The 21,048-nt window shown below is 43.4% G+C and overlaps 1 long non-coding RNA gene across 6 annotated transcripts in view; it reads right to left on the reverse strand.

Annotated features, from left to right (window-relative positions):
• The window catches only part of LOC123386400, a 56,708-nt gene that overhangs the window by 35,239 nt on the left and 421 nt on the right, over nt 1-21,048 (reverse strand). For 4 of the 6 annotated variants that reach the window (XR_006600175.1, XR_006600176.1, XR_006600177.1 and 1 more), the window contains exons 2-7: nt 19,083-20,433; nt 18,249-18,312; nt 10,454-10,473; nt 6,156-6,260; nt 4,292-4,392; nt 3,046-4,065 (exon numbers count right to left, since the gene is read on the reverse strand). This is a non-coding gene — a long non-coding RNA (uncharacterized LOC123386400). Of the gene's footprint in view, nt 1-1,634; nt 1,910-3,045; nt 4,066-4,291; nt 4,393-6,155; nt 6,261-10,453; nt 10,474-18,248; nt 18,313-19,082; nt 20,434-21,048 lie in introns of those variants that run through there. The other 2 variants (XR_006600179.1, XR_006600178.1) reach the window with 2 other exon arrangements.

Here is a 21,048-nt window from a genome sequence, read left to right on the forward strand (position 1 = left end):
CCGCAGTGAGGTTGGAGCTTTGCACTCAGGGAACTGTCATGCCCAGGGTTCCTACACATTCTGCCTCCAACACTAAGAGCATCATCACAGAGCCCCTCCTGGATGGCCCATCGCCCTCTCCACACACCGTGACCAGCTCCATCCTTTCTTCCTTGCCTCCTCTTTGTCACTGCTTCTCTCTACTGTCTCCCTCTGTTTCTTCCTCTCACTCCTTCAGACATGCCCAATTCCCCCATCACTGACTCATTGTCTCTCTCCCTGCCTGTCTCTTTCTCTGCCTCTCCCCAGGCCCTCATCCTTCTGCTCTATGCAGCCCTGTCCATGAAGCATGGCACCACATGTCCTGTGTCCTCCTCTCTCCTGTCATCTTTTAGCCCATGCCCTGATCACAGTGTATGCGACTCCTGTTTACAGAAGCTGCTCATGATGACCTGTACTGCAGCATTGCTGTTCCAACCACTCCTGGGAAGCATGTGGACAGCCAGACCTTGACCCCTTGGTGGCCCAGCCATGAACCCAAAGTTTCTGGAGGGCCGGTTGTGTCCACAACCTGGGAGGAAGGAGGGCCCTGCAGACATCAGTGGCTCAAGGGCAGAATGCATGGGCTTTAAGTCCAGGACAGAGCCCTATGTTTACAACAAACCCTGCCTTGGTGGTGAGGGAGGAAAGGGTTTCATGTGTTTGACCTCTGCCCTGCCCATCCGTCACTAAGAAAACAGTGGGATGAGGGGCACCTGGGTGGCACAGTCGGGTAAGTGTCTGACTTCAGCTCAGGTCGTGATCTCATGGGTTATGAGTTTGAGCCTCTCATCAGGTTCTGGGCTGACAGCTCAGAGCCTGGAAACTGCTCTGGATTCTGTGTCTCCCTCTCTCTCTCTGCCCCTCTCTCGCTTGTGTTCTGTCTCTCTTTCTCTCCTGCTAAATAAATAAACAACCATTGCACAAAAAAGAAAGAAAGAAAAGAAAAAAATAAAGAAAACACTGGGAGGAATACGAGACATCATAAATCTCACCCCAAAAACGACTACCATAAATCTACCTCAGCTCCCACCTGGATTGGTGCTACTGCGAGGTAGCTGGTAGTTGGGAAAAGACCACAACATCTGGATTAATACAGGGTTTCCTCACTGCAAGCATTGCAGTGTTCTACTGCAAATATGTCTTCCCTGGGAATTCATAATATTTTTACTACATGAACAGCTGCAGTGACTCTGCAAAAGCACGTTTCCCAGAGATGGGAAAACTGATGAATTATGAAATTTGGAAAAAATTAACCTTTGACTAAGAGCATTCAAAATTGCTAAGCATATTGCAGAAAGTAGGACTTTTCGTGTTTTTCAGTTAGTGAGTTTCACAACCAATGTTCTAACCAGGTTAATGACTAACTCTGTACAGAAAAGGAGTAAAATAACAACAATTAAACTGTTTCAGTTTTCAGGAATATTCCCATGAAAGGAGGTCTGGAAGAAGTGAGCCAGGCCAGGAGACCTGAGTGTCAGGTGAGATGTCATCCTCCTCATGTTATTTCCACAAACACACAGTGGCTTCCCTGTGGTCCTCAGTCTCCAAACACTTATGGCTTCTGGAGGCACCACCAAAGATGACAAACAAGCTAAGAACAGAGAGGCCTGTAGGCTCTTGAGAAAGAGTTTTACTCTTTGTACAGTAAATAACGCCATAGATATATGTCAGAACATACAACCTAGAGACAACACCAGGAGAGAGTGCTGTATAAAGAGATAAAAGATTCCAGAGAGAGAGTTACAACTGAAAATTGTTGTATCATTTCCCTTGACCTTCGCTGTGTCCATAGTAGGGACTGAATTCTTGTTTCTCACAGAAGCTGCACCAGGTTCTGCATTTGATAGAGGCCAAAGAAGGGATGGAGGTTTTTTCCGGTTTGCACAGACTGCATGGAAATAAAAACATACAAAACAAAACAAAACAAAACACCTCCGTGCCTTCCTCCAACATCTTGCACTGCTTTCTACAATCAGGTCCCTTACCAGAAACAGAGGGCTTTCCACATGACAGAGGTGACCCCTTGGGACTCAGGGGAGCCTTGAGGAAGGCACCAGAAGGCTTTGTTTGGATATTTTTTAATCAGCCAACTGTGGACAGGTCAGGGCTCAATTCATTGGAAATCAACACTAAAAGAAGGGTTTCCTAATACACATCATGGGAAACGACAATTCATCACAGATTAAAAATTAAAATATGAATGGCTTAGTTAAGATAATGTCTGCAAATGTCAGCATGAACAGCACACTGTCCTTTTCTACAAGGCATGTGTGGGATTTTTCAAGTGCTGTACTGTATATATCATCTGCCTTATGTATCTGACAAGGGATTATGTAAGTATTCATGAAAAGAAACGACCTTGAGGAGACTAATACTATAGTAATGAGGAAGGGAAATGTTAACGCTATGTGGATTGAGCTGCAAAGTTTCAGAGTTACACTAATAAAATAACATTACAGAAGTGAAATTTCACAAGGATTTACTTTACTGAGAACTATAGTTCACAATACAAAAAAAAAAAAAAAGAATAAAGGGACCTGTAAACAGAGGAAGAAATGTCTGCTTTCTTTCATCAAAGCATATTTTCTCTGAGCATTTATCCAAAAGCCAATTCAAGAAAGCTCATCAGGACATACAGCCTCCAATTCATGCTGTTGTTCACGTTATTTATGTGAAACAAAAGAAACAGCCTTCAACATTGTCTCAAGGTGGAAGGGGCGCTGACCCACGATCTTTCTAGCACCCTCTCTCCAGTTAAGTGTAACCGGGAGGTGGCAGGGGGACCCACAGTCAGTGGAGGGGTGGGAGCTTTACCACACACAGGGACAGACCCAAAGAGCCCTGCTGGCTGGGGCATCTGGGGGAACTAGTGTCCTGCCACCACTGTGAGACAACCTGTGCCCTCTATAACCACCTGGGACTGTTTGCATGAGACCCAACAGTGACACTCACTGGAACGAGAAGCCAATTGTGTGGATGTTGCTGCAGAAGTTAAGCTACTGCATTTCAAAATGTGCTCCGTACCTCTCCATGGAGGGATCTCCTTGTCAGGTCCCCGTGCCATTGGCTTGTGCCTCCTGAATTCCTCTAGAAGCCTCTGTCTTTGGATGACTTCCAGTCTTAAAGATCGAGATGAGTCAATTTCACTAAGAGTTACCACAACCAGGCCTCCATTGGACACCAAATGGTTTAGCCTTTTTTAAAACGTCACAGCGCCCTTAAAAGAAATATGCCAAAATCCTGTACCTGCATTTCAAGTAGGCAACCTCCCTGCTCTGCTCCGCCACTGCCTTCTCCAGATCATGAGCCCCGAACTCGAGAGAGAAACACATCTACGTTTAGTTGTGGCGGGGTGTGCACAAGAGGAGGAGAGGAAACATTCTTACCCAGTTGTCCTGAAATGCCTTGTCACAAAGAGCAATCAGAAACAGTCAGCACATCAATAAAACCCATGTGGAGAGATTCAGTGTCCCGTTATGATCATCTGCGTTAGGTGCTGAAGCACTTAGGAACTACTAGGCAGAGTGCAGGCTACCTGGTGTCTGAAGGTGAGCTCTGACTGCTGCAGCTGTTCTTGTGTTTCTTCTATTCTTCTCCTGGGCGTGCAATGGCTTTCATCAGATGAAGCACCATGTTGAGCGTGATGTTAATTGGCCCAGTTTCCCATCACAAGAACTGAATTCTCATACATACGACCCAATCATAGAAGACACATTTCACATGAGGAGGAGAGTACAGAAATCTCAAAGCCATCACTACATCATCTTGGATTTATTATTTAATGCCTGTGGGGCTCCACATTGACACGGTTTCCTTAACTGTGGTGACAGCTCTCTAATTCTGCAGTGAGGATCTTTCATTGTAAAGCTCAAATCTTCTTTTCCTTGTATCCTTATCATATTTCTCATGGTTACAACAAGTGCGTCTCTAAAATGGGATCTTCATACTTGTCGATGTGATTTGTCCTTGACCAAACTGCTTCCTGAGGTGTGTAATCATTTCCAGGACCTCGAGAAACATGTTCAGGAACCATTTCCACATAGTCTGGCGAGGATCAAGGATCAGGAAATCTTTAGTTAATTAACTTGTTTAGATTAATAGTTTTAACTTATCATCTGGAAAATGTCACATCTCTCTTGAAGTCTCTATAAAAATGAATGTCTCCTGAATGTTTGTGTGTATGTGTGTGCTACTTGGCTCTAAACACTGTACAAAGTTTCAAAGTAATAAAATGGCTGTCGTGAGAGCTGCTGGTAGGAGCTGAACTCACTTGTAGTTCCGAAGCTCTTCTGCAGCTAATTTCACTTTCTCCTCTGTGGCTGACAGCTGCTTCTCCCCTTCCACTGCTCCCATTCTTTCAGTCCCAGCTTCCTATGAGGGGAAAGAAACATATATTTCCTGGTAACCCATGTAAAATTCTGCCTTTATTCCCTCCCTGAAATCTGAAGGCAGGACTCAAATGTCCCCTCTCCCCTTCCCCGTAAATGCACAGATCCACAAATACAACCAGGGGGAAGCAATGACACCCACCATCAAGGGACTAAACAAACACCAATTCCAGCATGCTTGCAAGTCTTTGGCAACTCTGAGCTCCTCTTCACAGCTCTCTATTCGTACTCATCAATACATCACATAAATATAAAAAGCCCAGCTGAGATGCACTAAGAGCCCTCCCAGTCTCAGGCTTTTGTTATTGGAACAGCAAAAGTGTTTTTCTTTTCAATGTACAAAACTAAGCCTGGCCAACTCATCCCAACTAAACACATAAGGATGACGCAGGGGTTTCTGACTTGACTGATTTCTCCCAAGAGCCCAGAACTTTCAATCAAGGCTCAGGCCATGACACTGCCATAGAGACATCTTTCTTGGACATGGTGTCATTATCACTGTACAATGACCTCCTGGATATTTCTACAGTTCGCGAGGGAACTCCTGCCACCTGCCTCAAAGACACCAGTTGACAAGAATGTAAAATACACTGGTTAAAAGAAAATGATGTGAATTGCCCACCTTTATAATGTTGTCTTCTGGAAAAGGAATGCGGGGAGGGGAAGGGAAGGGAAGGGAAGGGAAGGGAAGGGAAGGGAAGGGAAGGGAAGGGAAGGGAAGGGAAAGAAGGAAAGGAAGGAATACTGAGTTCACAGGTTTCAGTAATGCTGGCACTCCTGATCTCCTACCAGACATAACTCCCATATCATCTGCAGCAAGATACCATCACAGTACACCTGAATTTTCCTCCCAATATTTCCTACCTAATGTCTAGAGTGTAAACAAAAATATATACACATATGGCAGTCATGTCACTATGATGGGGCTGAAATGTAAAGGACAATGAAAATGAACCCTGAGGTTTTCACAAAGTGAAGGAAGGTGCAGATCACAGAAATTAAGGCAGAAGGGAGGATCACAATTCTTTACTGATTACTACGGTAAAAGTATGGTTGGTGTTAAATGTGCTCAACGAAAGAAAATTATCCCCACTGTCTGACACAATCGTTCTTACAACGGTGTTTGTACCAATTAACACCTGAAAATCTTACTTACTTCTGTGAGCTTCTGTCTTTGTCCACACATTCTACCACGAACGTCTACTTTCTTCTTCAGCGTGCCCCATTTTGCATCCCTTGCCCCTTTCACACTCCTAAGTCCATCACAGTGGCCCCCAGTTCCCTTTTGCTGTCTGTCAAGCATAAAACAGTTTCCTTGAGTGTGCACACCTATTCTACGAGTTTGGCCATGAGGGCGTAGAGGAGAAAGGACAAGATTACTAAGACAGGAAGCCACTTTTTACCTTCCCAGAGGAAACTCATTCTACCAAGTGTGGTTTTCTCCCCTCCAAAGCAACACCTATTTCAGGTTACATTATTAGACATCAAGACTCCCTGCATCAAATCCTTGCTGCGTGCAGTAGTATCTCCCGACTTTAAGACATATTTGAGAAAGGTGGAATGACTATAGAAGAACGTACACTATAGCGAATATACTTACCAATACTAAAATGTAGACTTAAATGTTTATGATGGGAATCTTTCTAATGCATGTATTTTACCACAGTGAAAGAAGAGAAACTTAAAAAAAAAGTAATGATGTTCAGTTCTCTGATTTATATAACACTTGATAGTAAATTACGTTACCTGATTCTTTTGGATCTTAAGCTGAGCATTTTCTTTCTGCAGAGGCTGTTTTTCGGACTTTGATTTCACTCCCTTGGTATCAACTTCATTAAGGGAGAGGTGAACCTGAGAAAAATATTCACTCTAGTGATTTCTTCCCAGGAAGAAGATCACTCAGTAGATAACATATAAATTGAATATTCTAAGACAGGAAGATTTGTTTTTCTTCAAAGCTAAAGTGTTCATTGGAAATCCTGCAGGAAATAGAGGGAATTTACTTCTGAAACTTCTGAAGTGTTTACTAAATTAGCACCTTTCAAGTTCTTTGTAGATTTTTCCTTTCCCTGATTTGCAAGAAGATAGAAACAGAACGTGTACGAGGCTTTCCAAACATACACTGGACAATGTGTCACGAAGAAGCATTGTCAGTAGAACATACCCCACAGTCAGTCTCTGTATCATTAAAAATCCAGTTTGGGACAAAGGGAAAAGCCAGACACATAAAGAAATGAAGGCCGAGGAGAATGGTGGAAGGGGTAAATGTTTCAGAGCAACTATCTTGGTTTTGAGACAATGGAACTGTGACTGGATGACAATGAAAAAACGAAGAAAGTGTAAAATCTTTCGAGCCAAACAGCTCCAATGAATGACTTTTCTTTACGGAAAAGAAATATTGTCACCAGATTCTCTTTCAAAATTCTCTGAATAAAGAGGAACACAACTGTTCAACATGGTGAGAAACCTCTAGTGCTCTCTCCTGACACCACTGAATGATATAAAACTTAAGCCAGGGTTATGAAAACAAATTCTGCCTCACTCCTACCTAAAAGAGGTACTGTGGTGTTCCTGCTTGAAACAGAAGTTAACAGCATGGAAGGTTGAGGGGCTCAATTCACCCAATGACCAAAAGGGCTCAAACATCAAATTATGGTAACTCAGGAAGCCCCGATTCTTGACATTCTGATTTGTCTCAGACTGCAGCGAAGCGTGCGCACTTGGAGCGATGTCCTAAAAAATTCATTAGTGCGCTCAAGTGTCTCACGGTTGTTCTTCAACAAAACACATAATCATCAGGAATACTTACTCCTTTCTTTTACTTCCATTTTTAAAGGACAAAGAAGGGATTTTAATACTTTTTAAAATTTAGTTTTTGCGAGAGAGACAGAGCGAGCGAGCAGGGGAAGGGCACACAGAGACAGAGGGAGAGTATCCCAAGCAGGCTCCCCACTATCAGCATGGAGCCTGATGCAGGGCTCAAACTCATGAACCATGAGATCATGACCAGAGCTGAAAGCAAAGTTGGATGTTTAACCAACTGAGCCACCCAGGCACCCCAGGACAAAGAAGGGACTTTTATCTTACATCTATGTGCTTCATAAGAGGGAAGATTATTTTGCCACAAGGTTTCTTGGGCACATTTCTTTGCTCCATTGATCTACACAAATATGTAATAAAGGATTCAGAATTCAAAAACATTAATTACACTGACATGAAAACCTACCTCTTGTGGGTAAGTCACTACAGAAATAAAGGATGTGGTATTTTACATATGTGATGATTGCTTTGAATTTAGCCTGGTAGAGGATGGGATGAAATGGGACATCAGGATAAAAGAGGAGATGGTAAAATCAGTGAACCATAAGTGAATGCATTTCTAGATGAAATCATGAAAATGAAAAAAAAATGGGGGGGATGATTATACCTGCTGTTCACAAATGGATATTTTTTTCTGAGCGTTTTGAATTTTCCTTCATGTAGTACTTAATCTTCTCAGAAACTTGATTTAAATTAACCAAAAAGATTACTAAAGCAATTTCTCAAGATTATTACCAAAACCAGTAAAATCAAATTACCCATTGTGTCTGGCACTTTGGTCACATGTAACATTTTGGCATTACTGTGGTCCCTGAAGAAGGTAAGTTTTAGTTACTGGCATTTTACTTTTCTTTCTCTCCTTTTTCTCTCTCTCTCTCTCTCTCTCTCTCTCTCTCTCTCTCTCTGTTTCTTTTTCTTTCAGAGAGAGAGAGAGAAAACACATGAGTGGGTGAAGCGTAGGGAGAGAGAAAGAATCTTAAGCATATTCCAGACTCAGCGGGAGTCCAAATCAGGGCTCGATCCCATGACCCTGTGATCATTTCCTGAGCCAAAATGGAAAGTCAGATACACAACCAACTGAGCCACACAGGTGTCCCCTAATATGCCATCATTAAGCAAGATTGTTCTTAGAATATATGAACAGTTCAAATTTCCCTGACTTCACTGGAGGAGAAATGGAGAAAATCAAGTATCCTACATACTTATATTCTGTATTTCATGATCAAATAAATAAATCAGTGCAATTACTTTAAAAACAAACATCAAACAGAAAAAATAACCTACCTAATTTCATCCAGGTTTTCCCCCACTTTCACTCACGCTTTAAAAATAAAGAAAGGGACTCCTGGGTGGCTCAGTCAGTGGAGGTCCCACTTCAGTATGGTCATAATCTTACCATTCACCAGTTTCATCCCATATCAGGCTCACTGCTATCCACACATAGCCTGCTTCAGATCTTCTGTCCTCCTCTCCCACTGCGCCCTCCTCACTTGCACCCTCACACCCTCTCATAAATAAATAAATCTTTTAAATAAATGGATCCATGGGGCGCCTGGGTGGCTCGGTCGGTTAAGGGTCCGACTTCGGCTCAGGTCATGATCTCACGGGTTGTGAGTTCGAGCCCCGCGTCGGGCTCTGTGCTGACAGCTCAGAGCCTGGAGCCTGTTTCAGATTCTGTTTCTCCCTCTCTCTCTGACCCTCCCCCGTTCATGCTCTGTCTCTCTCTGTCTCAAAAATAAATAAACGTTAAAAAAATAAATAAATAAATAAATGGATACATAAATAAATAACTCTAACTCTAACTCTAACTCTAACTCTAACTGTAACTCTAACTCTATCTATAACAAGAACCTCGGGCTTCTGGGCACGTGATCAGTTGATTTTGGCCCAGGTCATGATCTCACGGTCAGTGAGATTGAGCCCATGTGAGGCTCTATACTGAAAGCATGGAGGCTGCTTGCGATTCTGTATCTCTCCTTCTCTCTCTGCCTCTCCACCACTCGTGCACACACTCTCTTTTTCAAAATAAGTAAATAAACATTTAAACAAATACTGAGAGAGAATTTATTCTAAATGTCACTTTTTTGGCACTAGAGGCCTCCAATGTCTTTCTGCTGTTCCACATGGTCCCGTCCATGGCACCCAGGGTGGGATGCTCAGGTGCATATGGGCTTGGAATCAAACACACTTGGGTAAAAATTTCAGCTTTACTACTTAGTAGCTAGAACCCTGGATAACTCCTAATGTCCCCAAATCACAAGATGGTGAAAGCCCAAGATGCAAACCTTACCACCTGCATTATTGGTAAACACCATGCATGCAGGGGACACTCATCTTACACGTGGATAGCACATGGAAAGCACCTAGAACAGGGCCCAGTACTCCAGAATCTTCTGACAGGCATTGAATTCTATTGTTCGGTCCCAAGCTGCAAGCTTACCTTCTATTTGTACAATGTGAGAGCTCTGCTGCCCTGAGGTCACCCTTCTCTATACCAGCAGTGCTGTATTCCCCATAGCAACACCAGCATTTGAGGACCCACTATATGCCGGGTCACTTGATCAGCCCAGTCCCTGAAACCCATACACAATCCATTAGCCCCATTTTGCATCTTGTTCACTTCCACTCACTCTCCACTGACACTAGAGGGTCTCTCCACCAGGATTAATAACACATGCTTAAACCTCTCTAGTGACACACACGTGGCCTGGCAATATCTGACCTCTTATGTAAGCCTTGAGCTTCTTGACAGGCTCAGATAGTACCTCAATCTGTACATTTCCCCCAGTAGGCAGGTCATGCCAAAATACTCCTGCCACTGGATTCTTAAACATTTCTGACCCAGAGTTAAATTCATCCACTTCTCTCTAATTCTCTGATTTTTTCCTCTACTTGGTCACCTATCTCAGTTGCCTGCAACTCAATCTGTGTTATCACATAGGATGCAAATAAGGAAAAGTCACTGTAAAGAGTTAAGGGACTAACTAGACCATATAAGTCAATCTCTTTATTTCTAGCTGAATTAGAAACCACAGTGAACAGCTGTATAAAAAAAAGTTTAAGGGGCACCTGGGTGGCTCAGTCAATTGAGTTTCCAACTCTTGATTGTGGCTCAGGTCATGATCTCATGGTTTGTGAGATCGAACCCCGCATCAGGCTTTTGAATCTTTTTTAAAAAATTAAAAACAATAGATTACAAGGAAAATAGAAGCCTGAAATCTTACCTTCATATACTTGATTCTCCCTAGAAGAGGGATAAAGAAAATTAAATTTGATGTAGAAACAATATTTTTTATAAAAGTATACCTCATGACAACAATGTCAAAATCATAATCCAATGTGGTATTATAATAAAGGGTGGTTCAGCAAAATAAATTATGTTTATAACTGTTGCAATTCTGGTATAGTTAACATACAATGTTATATTTGATTTGGATGCACATATTGGGATTCAACAATGCTGTACATTACTCAGGGCTCATCCTGGTAAGGGCACTCTTTAATCCCCATCACCCATTTCTCCCATCCCTCCACCATCCTCCGCTTTGGTAACCATCACTTTGTTCTCTAAAGTTAGGAATCTGTTTCTTGGTTCGTCTCTCTCTTTTCCCCCCCTTTGCTCATTTGTTCTGTTTCTTAGATTCCCCATATGAGTGAAATCAGATGGTATTTGTCTTTCCTTAGCATTATATCCTCTCTATCAATCTGTGTTGTTGCACATGGCAAGATTTCATTCCTTTTTTTGCTGAGTAATGTTCTGTGTGTGTGTGTGTGTGTGTGTGTGTGTGTGTTAATGTATATATCACCTCTTCTTCGTCCACTTATCTATGGATGGACACTTGGGCTGCTTCCACAATTTGGCTATTGTAAATAACGCTGCAGTAAACATAGGGGTGTGTCGTAGACTCTAAGTCTAAAGTTCTCTTTTGGCCAGCAAAAGAGCAGATCCAGGATTGAAACTAGAGATGGCTAATGTCCAGGAAAAGGACAAGAACCCCGAATAAGGGTCCTTGCCCCATATTTATTCAGATCAGAAGGCTTGCAAACGTGATGGGTGTGTACAAAGAGACAAAGAAACAAGGACCATTAACTTGTGGATGTGAGGGGAAAAGGGGGAATTTGAAGATATACACTGTTTTGGGTTTGGGTCAACATAAAACAAAATCCAGGCTTCGAACAGATGGGTAGATGGCTGTTAACAGCAGACAGGAGGTGCTGTGCCTATTTATCTTTGCCAGCCTAGGGGATGAGACAGATAGTGAGAATAACCTCAGGGTTAATAAGCCACCTTTTCTTTTGTTAACCATATCCACTCCAGGCTGCTTTTCCTGCATGGCAGTAGTCCAAAGTCCAATTCACCACTGTACCCATCCTGGCCCTATTCTCCTATGAAAGCACCTTTCTGCTATGGTACTAAATTTGGGGTCTTTCACCCTGAATATCTAACTTGTTATTTCTGTGTATTGACCATCTTTCTGTCATTTCTATTTCAGTCCTTTGCCTCTGTATATATTTTGGGGGCTCAGCACCCCCTCCCTATTTTGGGGACTTTTGTACCTCCATATTCCCAGTACCTTTTTCCTCCCTATTCTCAGAGTGTCTTTGCACCCCCCCCCCATTCTTGGGATGCCAATCTGGTTTAGCCAAACTCGGTTGTGAGTATTATCTTGACTATGTTATTTCTTTGTGCCTTGTGAACCCATTGGTGTAAGCCCAGGGGATTCCTAAGGTTATCCCACACAGAGGTACTTACCTCCTTTAGAAGTAGTTTTTTTTTTTTTTTTTTTTTTTTTTTGTATTCTTTGGGTAAATACCCAGTAGTGCAGTTATTGCCTCACAAATCATTTCTATTGTCAGTTATCTGAGGAAAGTCCATACTGTTTTCCAAAATGGCAACAGCAATTTGCATTCCCAGCAGGAGTGCATGAGTGTTCCTTTTTCTCCACATCCTCGCCAACACTAGTTTTTTTCTTGTCTTATTGATTTTAGCCGTTCTGACAGGTGTAAGGTGATATCACGTGGTGGTTTTGACTGCATTTCCCTGACCATGAATGATGTTGAGCATGTTTTCATGTGTTTGTTGACCTTCTGAATGTCTTCTTCGTGGAAATATCTGTTTGTGACTTTGGTCCATTTGTAAATTGTATTATTTGCTTTCTGGATGTCGAGTTGTATAATTTATTCGTATATTTTGAGTACTAACCCTTTATCACCTATTTCATTTGCAAATATCATCTCGCATTTAGTGGGTTGCCTTTCAGTTTTGTTGATTGTTTCTGTCTCTGAGCAGGAGCGATTTATTTTGATGTAGCCCCAATAGTTTAATTTTGTTTTTATTTCCTCTGCCTCAGGAAACACTCTAGAATAGTGTACCTGTGGCCTACCATACTAAAACTTTAGAAGTAGAATAACCTATAGAAATAATTTCCTTTCTACTTGCTGATATTTCAACAACCATTTCTATGGAAGAAAATTAAGGTAGAAATCTTATTTTTGACCAAAAGCTCTGTTTACATTCTATGAAACAGACACCAAACTACTAATTTTCAATAATGGAAATGGCAGAGTTATTTTAGTGTAATAACCAATGCACCATTTACTTCCAATTCTTTTTTGTCAAGTCCAATAACCATAATAAACTTCAGAACCACAAATATCTCAGAGATTCAGACAAAACAAAAGTAAAGGTAAAATCTTTGGACTAAAAGATGCCTCTGACTCACCAGAAACACTGGAGAAATGTCTGCTGCAGTTGGCTATTTTCTGAACTGACAAACAATTCTGTCAAATCGGGTCCTATGATTTTTCCCCCATCACCAACCATAAAGGTTTTCAAATCAGAGAGGAAGGGGGAGATGGCTAGAGAAAACACACGAGCAACAACAGAAATGAAAACAAACGTTTCCAGAAAGTGCAAAAAGTGCTTCCTTGACGAGAGTCATTCCCTGAAGACATTATAAAATTAGACCAGGTACTTGAGACGTTATAGAGAGATCTGAACAAAGTAAATCAAATCATAGGAAGTATGTTCTCAGACCACAAATCACTCAAACTAGACATCAAGAACAAAAATGTCTTTGTTGGAAAATGACCCCAAAAAATGAAATTAAACAATAACCTTCTCAAAAAGACATGGACTCGATGGGAGTTGGGGGGGGGGGTGGTAATGGCAGAAATAGGTGAAGTAGATCAAGAGTACACTTGTGATGAGCATGAGAAATGCATAAAATCACTGAATCATATGGAACACCTGAAACTGATATTGCACTGTATGTTAATTATAGTTGAATTTAAAAAAATCCATAGAGGTCAAAGAAGACATTTCTGCAGAAATTTTAGCATATTTAATCTAAATGATAATGAAAATTAAATGTATTAGAGGGAAATTTATAATATTGAGTGCATATAAAAGGTCCAGCTATTATAAAATTCTCTGCTTACTTATGATTACAAGTCTATCTATAAGGTACTTTGGTATACACACAGCAAAACCAGTTCACCAGAGGTAAATTAGACAAGCATTAGTTCCCATGGAGGCAGGAATGATGCTATGTTTCCAGTGAATTTCAAACACATCACAGCCAAGAGGGAAATGGTCAGGCAAAATATGGACAGGCTGAAATAATATTGGAGATGATGAGGAATCTTAAAGACGTTTACACTATATCTGTCATAAATAATCATCCTTATAAACCCTCTACCAGCCTCCAGGAGGTTAGTAAGCACTCCTCTCAAATGTCTCCTCATGGAAGAGCGAGAGGACAGATGGCTTACAAAGGAGCAGGAGCAAACTTATGGGGGCGACGACTGTGTTTGTTCTCTTACTGTGGTCACGGTTTCATTGCTGCTTACCATTTGTCAGATATCAATGAATTGTATTCTTTAAAAAGGTATTGCTATTCTATACAAAGTATACGACACTGAAGCTGTAGGAAAAACATAATAGGCAACTCTGAGAAGTTTTATTTTGCTGACAAACATATTGCAACTGTGTTTTAATAGTAAGAATTTGTAAGGCAATGTAAAACAGAATAATTAAGAAAATGCAAATTTAGAGTAGATAAGAAGTCAATGACTTCTATTGTAGATTCATGAAGAACCTGGATACAATCCTTTGGAATATCTCCAAACTATGCCCCAAATTCATGGAAGAATGGAAGAACGTAAAAACACAAAATGTACTAGAGATACAAATGAGATTCTTCTACAGAAAGATGTTTACAGATACGGATATATCTGAGAGAGATGGGCAACTGCTATTATACTAATATGCGATTATTTTCCAAAAAGAGGAATTACACATTAGCATTCACTTTTTGATGTTTTCTTTCAATGTTCACTTTGATTCTGAATCACAGCTCAAAATGTCAGATTTCTGAGGTACAAAAAGATTTGCATAATCAGGTTGTATAGTTTGATAATATCTGTGGGATTTTAAGTTTCCTGAACACACATCTCCAAATAGCCAGTGAAAGGAATTCATGTTTCTATTTCATGGTATTGTGCCAAAATCAATCAATAGCAACTCTGAAAATTGATCTCTAAAAGAACACAGGGGTGCCTGGGTGTCTCAGTTGGTTCAGCAACTGACTTTGGCTCAGGTCATGATCTCGCAGTCCGTGATTTCGAGCCCCACATCGGGCATTGTGTTGACAGCTCACAGCCTGGAGCCTGCTTCACATTCTGTGTCTCCTTCTCTCTCTGTCCCTCCCCTGCTCACACTCTGTCTCTTTCTCTCAAAAATAAACATTAAACAATTTAAAATGAAAAATAAAGAAAGAATACAAAATTCTGGGATATGGTCACCAAAACAACAGAACACATATCATTCTACAAAAATTGGACTTAGAAGCACTTTAGGAACAAAACACTCACAATGCAATTCACACTAATTCACATAGCAAGCTTAATTTTGTGCAAATGAACATGTCTAGAAAGTAGCCTCTGAAATCTGTAACATTTTAATCTTCAGCTCTCAGAGATGAGGTCACAAAAATGTGTAATGGTGGGACATATACACTGTCTTTGTCTAACCACTGTCTGAAAGAAAGCAGTAGCTGTCAGCACAATGATTGGTCATGGGGCGCAAATGCACCAAAGACACAGGCCATCTTGTCACGACGGTAAAACATCTTCAGCTGTGGGCACTCTTGGTGCATCTGGCAGCTGTCTGCCTACAGATATCAGGAGTTGACGCTGAACTAGATTAGATCCATTGGGGCCAATAACACTAGGTTCTCACAGTCAGTGGCCATGAGTAGGTGGAGGTGGGAAATGCAAGACAAGTTAGTTGGTGGAAGAATGCAGAGATGAGGCAAGGAGAGAGAGTTGAACCTGTCCGTGAGAGGCAGGTAAAGGGGGGAAATTCTGTAAAGACGATCAAGAATTTTCCTCCTTCGCAGTCTCAAAAGAAAGAGAATTGATTCTATTTAGATTGGAGGCATTCATGTGGAATGATTCTGCCTCAGTGCTAGGGTTATTCCTGACTACTGGGACTTTTCAGGTCCCTCTCTAAGGATCCGGTACATTCCAATCTAAAGAAATCTACTTATCTCTGTGGTGTTCCCTGTCTGTCTGCCACTCTCACTCTCCTAGGGGTATGAGTTTTGATTAGTCACACTGGGTACCTGGTATTTCGTTGTATTTGGACAATCCCAAGGACATTCAAAACCCTTCTTGTTTTGAATAAATCAACACTCTGCACATACGTAGCTAAAGAAAGGACAACAGGGCTGCCTGGGTGGCTCAGTTGGTTAAGCGTCCGACTTCGGCTCACGTCATGATCTTGCAGTCCGTGAGTTCAAGCCCCGTGTCAGGCTCTGTGCTGACAGCTCAGAGCCTGGAGCCTATTTCAAATTATGTGTCTCCCTCTCTCTCTGACCCTCCCACGTTCATGCTCTGTCTCACTCTGTCTCAAAAATAATTTAAAAAAAGTTAAAAAATTTAAAAAGAAAAGAAAGGACAACAATTTATTCACTTCCTGATCATGTTGCTCCTAGTGATTTTCCTATCGTAAATGTGCAAGCAAGATGCAGTCACTTAGTGTCTGCTGGGCTTATGAGGCTCCCAACGACACAGTTGGACACAGAGTCCCTGGAGGAAGCTTCCAAGACCAGTGGCAAAGGGATGCCTCAGAAGTTGTTAAAAGTCATCAAACCAGGACGTACAGAGTCCAAAGTCATTACACTTTTTAACACTCTAGTACTAACACCAATCCAGTTATCACTGTTCCCAGGCCTACCAAATATCACAAATATGAACAATGTGCTGATAGGAAAATGAACTAAATAAGAGCGTGTGACATTTTTAAAAACAACTTTAGTGAAATAATTCACACATCATAGAAATACCTATTCCAGTCAATTAGCTCAATAGCTTTTAGTATCCTCACAAATCCTTCCTTCTTGACACTATAGACCTACTATATTCGGGTTTACATCCTGTCCGCACCGCTCTTTTTGAACCAAGCAGCACAGACAGGACCCAGAATTTGATGTGGACAGCTGTGGCCACAATGACTTCAGGCTTGTGGAGAAACCTTCCCTGTGGTCCTCAGTCTTCAGGAAGAAATGAAGTTCCTCTGAAGTTCCCATCAAAAGCCCCATAGAAAAGCTGTTGTTTAACCAGTGTGAAAGAACCCAATTGGAAGGAAGAATCCACCGATGTCCCATGTTTACTCACATTTGTGTTTGGGGAACGGGGACACCCAAGCACAAGGAGCTAGAAACACAGCCTCTGTCCCTTCCTGTCCCTGTCCTTTAAGGGGACTCTAGGGTTCCAGGCAGGAGGTGGACATGGGGGATGGGGTGTAGGTGGGAAAGGGAGGAGTGGGGAGGGGTGGGACACAGGGGAGGGTGGTAATTGAGGATGTGGGAGGAGTATAAAAACAGGGTGGGGTTAGGGAAGGGGAGTGTCAGGAGAAGAAGGGGGTCAGAGACAGTACCAGGATCAGATCAAGTACAAGAGGGGAGGGAGGAGGGTTCAGACAGGTTAGTAGGTTAGCAGGTCAGTAAATCACTAGGTGAGCAGGACACAAACAGCAGGTTAAGTGGACTCTCAAAAGCAGGTAGAGCAGAGGAAGGTCCTTGTTCTTCCAAGCCCTCGCCTGTCTGGGTGTTTCCATAACAACCCGGAACATTTATACTCTCTCTGGACCAACCTGGTAGAGCAACATAGACACCCCATGTGACCTCATTTTTAAAAAGCCGCTTCCCAGCTGGTTCACCACCACGTGCCATCCCAACGACCGTTTCTCTCTGGAAACTTGGCTGACCTTCTGGTTTCTGGGCCCTCCTAACCCAGCTCCCTGTCACCTCTTCTGAGTGCTCTCTCCTTCCTATCTGAACTCCCATCTCCCACGGGCAATAGCTGAACAACCGAAGAAGCAAAGGAGGACAGAACTGCAAGAACAATCAAATACACAAACAGACAGGAAGGTTTAACCCTCTCTCAGTAAGTCAAAGAAGATAGAACATCCATAAGACAGAGATCTTGAAAGCAAACCATCGGAATCCCACAGCTATATCCATATATGTGTCCACACGGACATAACACTGCAGAGGACACATTCACTTTAGGCACAGAGGATACAGTTACAAATATTCACCCTACTTGCTACAGCCATAAGGGAAATTTCAAAGGAATGAAATTCTTTGAGAGGAATAAAATCACACAAGGCATGGTTTGGTATTAGAATGTGCTAGAAATCGCTAATAAAGAGGTAACTAGAAATTCCCATATGTTTAGACATTGAGAAATTCCTCTAGAAGTAGAATATGAGTCGAGAAATCCCAAAGAAACAGACCTACATTTGACCTGAATGATAGAAGCCTGATAAAAGTGTAATCCAAAATGTCTCCTGGCCTGCAATATCCTGGAATATTGGTGGGAGAATATTGTCTGATCCCCAAATCATCTCTAACTGACCTAGACATTTTAACACCACAAACAGTGGTAGATCTGTTATTTATCTGTGGGACCGTCCTAGCTATTGGCATGGGCTGTACATTATGAACTTACGGGGGGAGAGGGTGGTCGTCAGAGAAGAAATCCAGCTGACTCAATAGGGATCTCCTGAGGACTCCTGGAATGACAGGATTTTAAGAGAAATAGTTCATCCGCATCTCTCCTGGGGGACCCACAACAACACCGATTGTTGGCAGCTCCAGGTGTGCTGGGTGGGGAGGGCCAAGCAGGTGGGCAGGGTCCAGGGACCCAGGGGACTAGACAAACCTACTGTATTCATCTCTCCTGGGCTCTGTCCTGAGCTGAGCTTCCTAGTTTCTCTACATGATCGACTCAATGATTACCCATCTGAAAATCATTGTTCTAAATCCCTTCACTTTTATTTTTTTGGCAAATTAGTTGTAACATGAACCACTTGGGCACTGCTAAAGGAGCAAAGCAAGGTCTCCAACCTAAGTATAAAGAAACCATACAAAACAACGAAAACCAAACCCAAAACAAACAAGAATGAAAAACTAATAGTTACATTCCCTTAAGATCCTGCTGCCTGCCTAAAGAACCCCAGTGTTGGGCTTTCCTGGTTATAATGGAGAGGTCAGCTCCAGAGGGGGTGGAGACTGACTGGCCCAAAAGTGAATGGGAGAGAGGCCCTGATTATAAGGGGCCCCAGGGAATTCCAAGAAGGGTGGCCGGGGTCACCCTGATTATAACTGGAGCAGAGACCAGGGAAAGTAGACGCAGTGAACAGAGTTTTGGCAGCCTTGAACAAGTGAGATCATTCATTTAAGTGTCCCCAAAGCCAATATCAGCCTCCCATCTGGGGAGCCTCTCATTGCCCCTGACAGCAGAGCCAGGAGCCTAGAGTTTGAGACCCAGTGTGCTGCTTACCAGCTGTGTGAGCCTGGGCTGGTTTCCTTCAGTAAAATGGGAGTGTCCATGTCTGTGTCCAGAACTGTGCTGAGGACAAGATTAAGCCAGGGGCAGAGCACTGGAGGTTCTGTGATCCCACGACAGAGCTAGGAGAGGCTGCTTGCGATTCTGTATCTCCCTCTCTCTCTCTCTGACCTTCCCCGGGAGTTTCTGTGCTGAGACCACAGAGCCTGGACGCTGCTTGGAATTCTGTGTCTCCCTCTCTCTCTGTCCTTCCCCTGCAATTCCTTCAGGCACTGGGAGTGCCTACTTCAGGCACTGGCAGTGAAGACTTCAGTCACTGGGAGTGAGGACTGCAGTCACTAGGAGTAACTGCAGACACTGAGTGTGACTTTGACTTCAGTCACTGGGAGTGGCTTCTGGAGTGACTTTCCTCACCTGGAGTGACTTCCAGAGGGAATTCCTTCACTGGGAGTGACTTCGCCAGTGACTTCAGTCACTGGGAGTGATATCTGGAGTGACTTCCATCATGGGGAGTGACCACAGGAGGGGCTTCCCTCATTGGGAGTGACTTTGGGAGTAACTTCCTTCACTGGGAGTGACTTTGACTTCAGTCCCTGGGAGTGGCTTTGGGAATGACTTCATTCACTGGGCATGACTTCAGCCATTGGGGGCGACTGACTTCAGTCACTGGGCTTGCCCTCAGGCACTGGGCATGCCTGTGCCCTTCAGGCAGTGGGCTAACCAACAGGCACAGGGTGAGAATTCAGGCGTGGGGCAAGACTTCAGACATTGGGCGTGCCTTCAGGCAAGGGGCTTGCCTGCAGAAACTGGGCGGGGCTTCATGTAAGGGGCAAGGCTTCAGGTAGGAGGGTTGCCTTCAGGCAAGGGGCTTGAGTAATTGCACATGGAGCTGTTTCAGGCAAGAGGCATGCCTTCGGGAACAGGGAGCTGCTTCAGGCACAGGGAAACTTTCCAGGCACAGGGCGCACCTTCAACCATGGAGCTTGTCTTCAGGCACTGGGAGCACCTTCAGTTACAGTGAGAGGCTACATGCACAGGGCACGACTTCAGGCAAGGGGAGCCTCTGTGTTCTTCAGGCACTGGGAGGGCCATCAGGCACTGGGCTCACCATCAGACATAGGGCACACTCAGGTAAGGGGCGCTCAGTCAGGCATTGGCAAGACTTCAGGGAGTACCTGTGACCTTGAGTCAGGGGAGCGCCTTCTGGCATGGGCCTTGTCTTCAGGCACGGGGAGCTTCTTAAGGCATGCGGCGCGACTTCAGGCACCTGGATCTCCTGTGCCATTCAGGCAAGGGGAGCACATGTGCCTTTCAACAAGAGGCTCCCCATCATGCACAGTGAACTCTAGGAGACACAGAGATGCCCTCATGCATGGGGTGCACCCTCAGAGATGCCTGTGCATTGCAGGCACAGGAAGTGCCTTTAGGCACTGGGAGTGCATTCAGGCACAGGCATGGTAAGTGGCTTCAGGAACTGGAGGCTCTGTGCTCGCAGCACAGAGTCTGAAGAGGCTGCTTGGGATTCTGTAACTCCCTCTCTCTCTGTCCTTCCCCTGCAGTTCCTTCAGGCACTGGGAGTGCCAACTTCAGGCACTGGCAGTGAAGACTTCAGGCACTGGGAGTGAAGATCATTCACTGGGAGTACGACTGCAGTCACTAGGAGTAACTGCAGACACTGAGTGTGACTTTGACTTCAGTCACTGGGAGTGACTATGACATCAGTCACTGGCATTACTGTCACTACAGTCACTGTGAGTGACGTCAGGAGTGACTTCAGTCACTGGGAGTGACGTCAAGAGGGACTTCTGTCACTGGGTGTGACTTAGGGAGTGACTTCCAGCACTGGGAGTGATTTTGCCAGTGACTTCAGTCACTGGGAGTGACTTTGGGACTGACTTCCCTCAAGGGGAGTGACTTCCTGAGAGAGAATTTCCTCACTGAGAGTGACATAGGGAGTGAC

Source organism: Felis catus, chromosome B4, assembly GCF_018350175.1.
Source record: "Felis catus isolate Fca126 chromosome B4, F.catus_Fca126_mat1.0, whole genome shotgun sequence".
NCBI lineage: Eukaryota > Metazoa > Chordata > Mammalia > Carnivora > Felidae > Felis > Felis catus.